Genomic DNA, 8,014 nt, shown 5'->3' with positions numbered 1-8,014 from the left:
ATTTTCTCGTCAAATATAACCTGCTTGCCGAAATCAGATACACGATTTCCGAGAAAATAACATGGTTGCGAAAACCATGTTACATGTCACCACCCAAAAATAACATTTTGCTCTTAAAACATGTTTGAGGTGATCATATTCCTTCTCTGGGTGTAGCCGTTGCACTTAATTTGCATCACTTCTTAAGGTGTGATTCGAATTCAGTGTTTTGGATATGAATTAAAAAATTTTGTAATATTTTGCCAAATAAATTATTTTTATAATTTTTTATGATTTTTAAAGGCTTGTCTGAAACGTTTGACCTCAAATACTTTCAAAAATTCGCAAATTTTCTAGAAGGGATTTAGCATATTTTTCAACAAAATTTTAATAATTTCTACCATATTATTAATTTTTAATCTGTTTTTAACCTATTTGAAACAAAAAAGTTAAAATTACTCATTAAAAATATGAAATAAAACGAGTTATAAAAAATGAATTAAAATAACTTCCTGTGTAGTTCAAATGAAGAACATCTTTGGGAGGCAATTTTTGGAAGTGCTTTTAAAATTGTGCCTTTGGAACAACTTCTAATTTTTTTTTGGATGGGTACGTACCTTTTGGGTTCTTTATTCCAAAGCCACTTTACAAATTCTTTACAATATTAAATATTTACTATGTAATTTTATTTGTCTATTTCTTGGATGCATTTTGTGGCGAAACTATAAAGAAATTCACTTAGGTACAAAATTTTTATTTTAGCACAAAGAGAAAAAAAGGCAAGTACAGATACAAATCATTTGGTGACTCATAAGCTTAAGCCACTTGGACAAGTCAAAATCAATAACCGCGCAGATCATCATCACCATCATGTTAATAGAGATGATTATGCCTCCCTCACTTTATGAACCAAAACTCAAAAATCGACTACGAATGGTTTTCATTATAGTTGGCAAACAACTTGTTACACCGAATAAAAGTTCGTTCTGGATAAGAGGTTGTGACCTTAATGGCTTATAAATTCGTTGAACTGAATTTTGAGTCGATCGATCAACTATAAGCTTGTAAGTAAAAAGAAATGGTTTTGGTGGGGAGAATTGTTTTTTATACCCACCACCATAGGATGGGGGGTATATTAACTTTGTCATTCCGTTTGTAAAACATCGAAATATTGCTCTAAGACCCCATAAAGTATATATATTCTGGGTCGTGGTGAAATTCTGAGTCGATCTGAGCATGTCCGTCCGTCCGTCCGTCCGTCTGTTGAAATCATGCTAACTTCCGAACGAAACAAGCTATCGACTTGAAACTTGGCACAAGTAGTTGTTATTGATGTAGGTCGGATGGTATTGCAAATGGGCCATATCGGTCCACTTTTACGTATAGCCCCCATATAAACGGACCCCAAAATTTGGCTTGCGAGGCCTCTAAGAGAAGCAAATTTCATCCGATCCGGCTGAAATTTGGTACATGGTGTCAGTATATGGTCTCTTACAACCATGCAAAAATTGGTCCACATCGGTCCATAATTATATATAGCACCCATATAAACCGATCCCCCGATTTGGCTTGCGAGGCCTCTAAGAGAAGCAAATTTCATCCGATCCGGCTGAAATTTGGTACATGGTGTTAGTATATGGTCTCTAACAACCATGCAAAAATTGGTGCACATCGGTCCATAATTATATATAGCCCCCATATAAACCGATCCCCCGATTTGGCTTGCGAGGCCTCTAAGAGAAGCAAATTTCATCCGATCCGGCTGAAATTTGGTACGTGATGTAAGTATATGGTCTCTAACAACCATGCAAAAATTGGTCCACATCGGTTCATAATTATATATATAGCCCCCATATAAACCGATCACCACATTTGACCTCCGGAACCTCTTGGAAGACCAAAATTCATCTGATTCAGTTGAAATTTGGTACGTGGTGTTAATATATGGCCTCAAACTCCCATGCAAAAATTGGTCGATATCGGTCCATAATTATATATAGGCCCCATATAAACCGATCCCCAGATTTGACCTCCAGAGCCCCTTGGAAGAGCAAAATTTTTCCCATTCGGTTGGAATTTGGTACGTGATGTTAGTATATGGTATCCAACAACCATGCAGGAATTGGTTCCTATCAGTCCATTATTATATATACACTGAAAAAACAGTGAACCCACCAGGAAGAAAACTTTCGGTTAGTTTTAGAAAATTTTGAATATTTGTAGAAAATTTTAACTAAACAGTATTACAAACGTTGGCATCACGCCGATGTCATAAAAATAAGTAAATATTTTTCGACAAATTCAAGAAAATTTATTAGACATAACTAAGTTTTTTCACTTGTTAAAGAAAATTTTGTAGTTTGAAGGAAAAACTTGGAGTTAAAAATTGCAAAAATGTCTTTAGTGACATACGAAGTTCATGGTGGACGCATTTGTGGTAAAATTTACAAATTTAAAGAAATTCTGAACTATTTTGCGGAAGACACGAATTTAGTTCATCTTTATGCTTCATTGGAGTATATTTTTTTCCTCGGGTTTAGTTAATTTAACTAACGTACACAAAAAATTATTATAGTAAAGAAAACTTTCTCTAAACATAATTATTCCATGAACTAAAATAAAGTTAAATTGGCTTTAGTGAAATAGAGAGTTCACTTTTTTTTTGAGTGTAGCTCCCATATAAACCGATCCCCAGATTTGACCTCCGGTGCCTTTTGGAGAAACAAAATTCATCCGATCTGCTTGAAATTTGGTACATTGTGCTAGTATATGGTCGTTAACAACCATGCCTAACTAGGTCCATATCGGTCTATAGTTATATATGGCCCTCAGATAAACCGATACCCAATCACACAAAAATTGGTCCATATCAAGTTCATAATTGTCCGTCCGTCCATCCGTCCGTCTGTTGAAATCACGCTAACTTCCGAACGAAACAAGCTATCGACTTGAAACTTGGCACAAGTAGTTGTTATTGATGTAGGTCCGATGGTATTGCAAATGGGCCATATCGGGCTTTTTACGTATTGCCCCCATATAAACGGACCCCCAAATTTGGCTTGCAGACCCTCTAAGAGAAGCAAATTTCATCCGATCCGGCTGAAATTTGGTACATGATGTTACTATATGGTACTTAAAAACCATGCAAAAATTGGTCCACATAGGTCCATAATTATATATAGACCCCATAAAAACCGATCCCCCGATTTGGCTTGCGGAGGCTCTAAGAGAAGCAAATTTCATCCGATCCGGCTGAAATTTGGTACATGGTGTCAGCATATGATCTCTAAAAACCATGCAAAATTTGGTCCACATAGGTCCATAATTATATATAGACCCCATAAAAACCGATCCCCCGATTTGGCTTGCGGAGGCTCTAAGAGAAGCAAATTTCATCCGATCCGGCTGAAATTTGGTACATGGTGTTAGTATATGGCCTCTACTGACCATGCAAAAATTGGTCCACATCGGTGCATAATTATATATAGCCCCCATATAAACCGATCACCAGATTTGACCTCCGGAGCCTCTTGGAAGACCAAAATTCATCTAATTCAGTTGATATTTGGTACGTGGTGTTAATATATGGCCTCGAACACCCATGCAAAAATTGGTCGAAATCGGTCCATAATTATATATAGCCCCATATAAACCGATCCCCAGATTTGACCTCCGGAGCCTCTTGGAAGAGCAAAATTCATCCGATTCGGTTGAAATTTGGTACGTGTTGTTAGTATATGGTATCCAACAACCATGCAGGAATTGGTTCATATCGGTCCATAATTATATATAGCCCCCATATAAACCGATCTCCAGATTTGACCTCCGGTGCCTTTTGGAGAAGCAAAATTCATCTGATCTGGTTTAAATTTGGTACGTGGTGGTAGTATATGATATTTAACAATCATGCCAAAAGTGGTCCATATTAGTCCATAATCATATGTAGCCCCCATATAAACCGATCCCGAGATTTGGTTTTGGAGCCAATTGGAGGACCAAATTCATCCGAGTCAGTTGAAATATGGTACATTGTGCTAGTATATGGCCGTTAACAACCATGCCTAAGTAGGTCCATATCGGTCTATAGTTATATATAGCCCTCAGATAAATCGATCCCCAATCACTCAAAAATGGGTCTATATCAAGTTCATAATTGTATATAGCCCCCATATAAGCGACCCCCATATTTCAATTCTGGCTCCCTACACCCAGAGAAGGAATATGATCACCTCAAACATGTTTTAAGAGCAAAATGTTATTTTTGGGTGGTGACCATGTAACATGGTTTTCGCAACCATGTTATTTTCTTGGAAATCATGTATCTGATTTCGGCAAGTATGTTATATTTGAGGAGAAAATAACATTTTAGTGACAAACATGTTACATGGTCACCATACAAAAATAACATTTTGCTCTTGAAACATGTTTGAGGTGATCATATTCCTTCTCTGCGTGTACGTACCGCGTAAAAGTCCATATCGATTCGTAATTATTTGTAGACTTACCTACACATACCTTTTTTGTTTAATATATACCATGTATGGACCAACTCAAAATTTAGAAAACGATTTAAGATACCACAACTCAAGTAATTCGATTGTGGATGACAGTCTTACGTAGAAGTTTCTACGCAATCCATGGTGGAGCGTACATAAGATTCGGCCTGGCCGAACTTACGGCCATATATACTTGTTTTATTTTAAAGAAATTTATTTTCGTTAAAGAAGAAATGTGTTATTATTTATTGTATAACTTAAGTACGTTTAAAATGTTGGAGGCATAATCTTCCATATTAATTAAGTATTTCTGCCAGTGTACAAGAACATACTAAAAATCAAAAAATTAAAAATCTTTGGATTTATAAAAATTTCATACTTTAAAAAATTATTCTGTTTTTTTATAATTTTTTATTATTGTCTCAATTTAGTGTCGTAAAATTTTGAATGCATAATCATTCATATTAAGTCAATATTGTTGTCAGTGTACAACAATGTACACCTGTTTTATAGCTACATTGATGCTTCATATTTTAGTCTTATCTTTGAACTATCTATGGAAAATTATCTCATTATTATTGTGGCCTTTTTGATGATGCTGTTATTTTGTGTTTCCATTTGCGGGAGTAAAGAAAAAGGTCAGTGCAGGACCTCATTGATTTTAGGTTAAGTTTCATAGGTCACATTTGGGTTTCTGGTGCTTCAACATCAATAACCGTGTGATTTTTTCCCATTTCTTTGCTTCATTCTAGCCAAAACGAATGAATCTGTATGTATGAATGACCATTAACCATGGAACAGAGGAATCAATTGAATCTCACTGAACTACGAGTAGAGTAGAGTGGATGCAATGCAATGCACTGGTAGATTGATCACTTGTCGTTTCAACCTACTATGTATTTGTGTTGCCATGTGAATTTTATTTTCTGATCTAGACTCAACTTTGAGATGAGATTTTCTATGGTTGTGGTCAATTGGTTTGCTCTAATGTTGTCCACACGCAGAGAAGAAACATGATTGTCACAATCATATTCGAAGAGCAAAATAATATGATAGGAACTATTTTTGCGGCGACCATGTAACATTTTAACCTGCAACCATGTTGGCTCAGTGAACATGGTTCTAAGAAAAATACAATTGTCCTCATCTAAAATGTTATTATATTGATAAAAAGAATTTTGTTTCCATTAAAAGACAATGGTCACGATCTAAAATGTTATGTTATTCGTCAAAAATGTTTTTCTTCTAGTTAAGAGAACATGGTCACAACCTAAAATGTTTTGATTTTTATGAAAAAACTATTTTCGTCGTCGAAAAAAGGACGCCACTTGAGAAAACACAAAATCAATTTTATTTATTTGTTTTTATTTATTTATAAACTAATTCATTGCTTATTTCTATTTATAATGTCGTGCAAGCAAACATCACATATTTTTACACACTCTAGTTTGGTTCAATTTCAACAATAAGTAATCATTCCATATTTACTTCGTGCCCATCAAATGTACAAACGCAGACATCATGTAACTGCAAATAAAAATAAATTATACCATATATCAAAATGCAGAACAAAAACCAGGTACATTTTTTTCAGCTACACTTTCCTTTTTTGTATTCACATAAAACCACGTGCCATTTGTGAATAAATAAATTAACACAAAACACAATAATTCCGTATTCTCCGTCCATTCCAAGAAACAATCAACACACGACTGACGCGCAAAATGAAAATCGTGTGTGTCTGCTCAATGTTTTTATAAAATTCTTGTCGCTGCAAAAAAATTAAAAAATTAAATGGTCACGAAAACAATGTACATGGTCTTTATGGCCATGTAATGGTTGTATACATGTCTATACGTAAACTATAAAAATACTTTTTTCTCTGCAAAAAAGTAAAAAAAATTGAATGGTCAGGTACATGATTTTCCTGACCATATAATGGTCTCCAATTCTATCATTTAAATGATAGAACATGTTTGCGGTATTTGATAACCATTCAAATGCTTATTGCCAACATATATTTTTCTCCGCTCGAAAATTATTTTTACAAAGACAAAATACATGGTTTTCGCGACAATTACATACTCTAAATAAGCATTAAATGGATGCGGCAACCATGTCCAAACATGTTTTTTCTGTGCGTGCATACTTATTTAAAAGGGCATATTTTTCCATTATGAATGCGAAGAATTTATTGGATCTGGACATGTTCGCCGCATGGTAAATGCATGAACTATGTGCTATGCATGAATGGCAAATAATTTGGGATTTTAGTTTGTTCTTCTCACATTGATGAGAGTTCGAATTTGCCATGGTGGATGTATGAAAAGTCAATAAGCATTACTAAAACCATATCAGATGTCATAACTGAGATTGGACTAGAGATTATCTATTGGTCGAAGTTTATTTCGATTATATGGAAAGCAATTTCTTTGTGAGAAAATAATAATAATGAGATCGTCTTGAGGATGGTAGAGGAATACCGAAACAAGTAATAAGACTTGGAATTTTTTACAAATATTTATTATTTAGGAGTGTGGTGAGATATGTTCTTATCATCACCATCGTCTCGTCTATGTCTTATTATATACCTATAGGTGTTCTCTTCTTTGTGATTAGATGCTACACTGAAAAAAATATTGTCGTGAGGTCAAAGATTTCATGTCTTTAAAATACGAATGCAAATTTTGTTTAGCATAGAAGACGCATTTCTCTAATATAAAGTTTTTTTCCTTGTCCAAAAGTCGATAAACTTTTCAATGAAGTCGTGTTGTCCTTATAATTAAGTGATTTCACTTAAAAATGGGTATTATAATATGAAAGAAAAAATGTTTGGGCCAAGGTCAAGTTGGCTTTAATAATTCAGAAAAATTCTTTAAATTTAATGAAATTTTCTTTAAATTTGATGTCTTTTTACATCTTAACTATAAAGCAAACAAGTATATACGGCCGTAAGTTCGGCCAGGCCGAAGCTTATGTACCCTCCACAATGGATTGAAGACTGTCATCCACAATCCAATTACTTGGGTTGCGGTAACACTTGCCGATGGCAAGGTATCTCAAAACTTCATGGTATATATTAAACTAAACGGCAGATTAAATACGTATATAATTAAGTTTAAAGTTTCTATAGAAATAAAATTTTAACAACATTTTCTATAGAAGTAAAATTTGGAAAAAAATTTCTATAGAAATAAAATTTGGAAAAAATTTGCTATAGAAATAAAATTTTGACAACATTTTCTATAAAAATAAAATTTGGAAGAATTTTCTATAGAAATAAAATTTGGAAAAAAAATTCTATAGAAATAAAATTTTGACAAAATTTTGACAATGTTTTCTATAAAATTAAAATTTTGGTATATTATTTTTGGCTCGAGTGGCAACCATGATTATGAACCGATATGGGCCAATTTTTGTGTGATTGGGGAACTATAGACCGATACGGACCAATTTTGGCATGGTTATTAGCGGCCTTATACTAACACCACGTTGCAAATTTCAACCGGATCGGATGAATTTTGCTCCTCCAAGAGGCT

Source organism: Haematobia irritans, chromosome 4 (assembly GCF_050003625.1).
Source record: "Haematobia irritans isolate KBUSLIRL chromosome 4, ASM5000362v1, whole genome shotgun sequence".
NCBI classification, from domain to species: Eukaryota; Metazoa; Arthropoda; class Insecta; order Diptera; family Muscidae; genus Haematobia; species Haematobia irritans.
The sequence above is the reverse complement of the archived record's forward strand: the minus strand, read 5'-3'. Positions refer to the sequence as shown.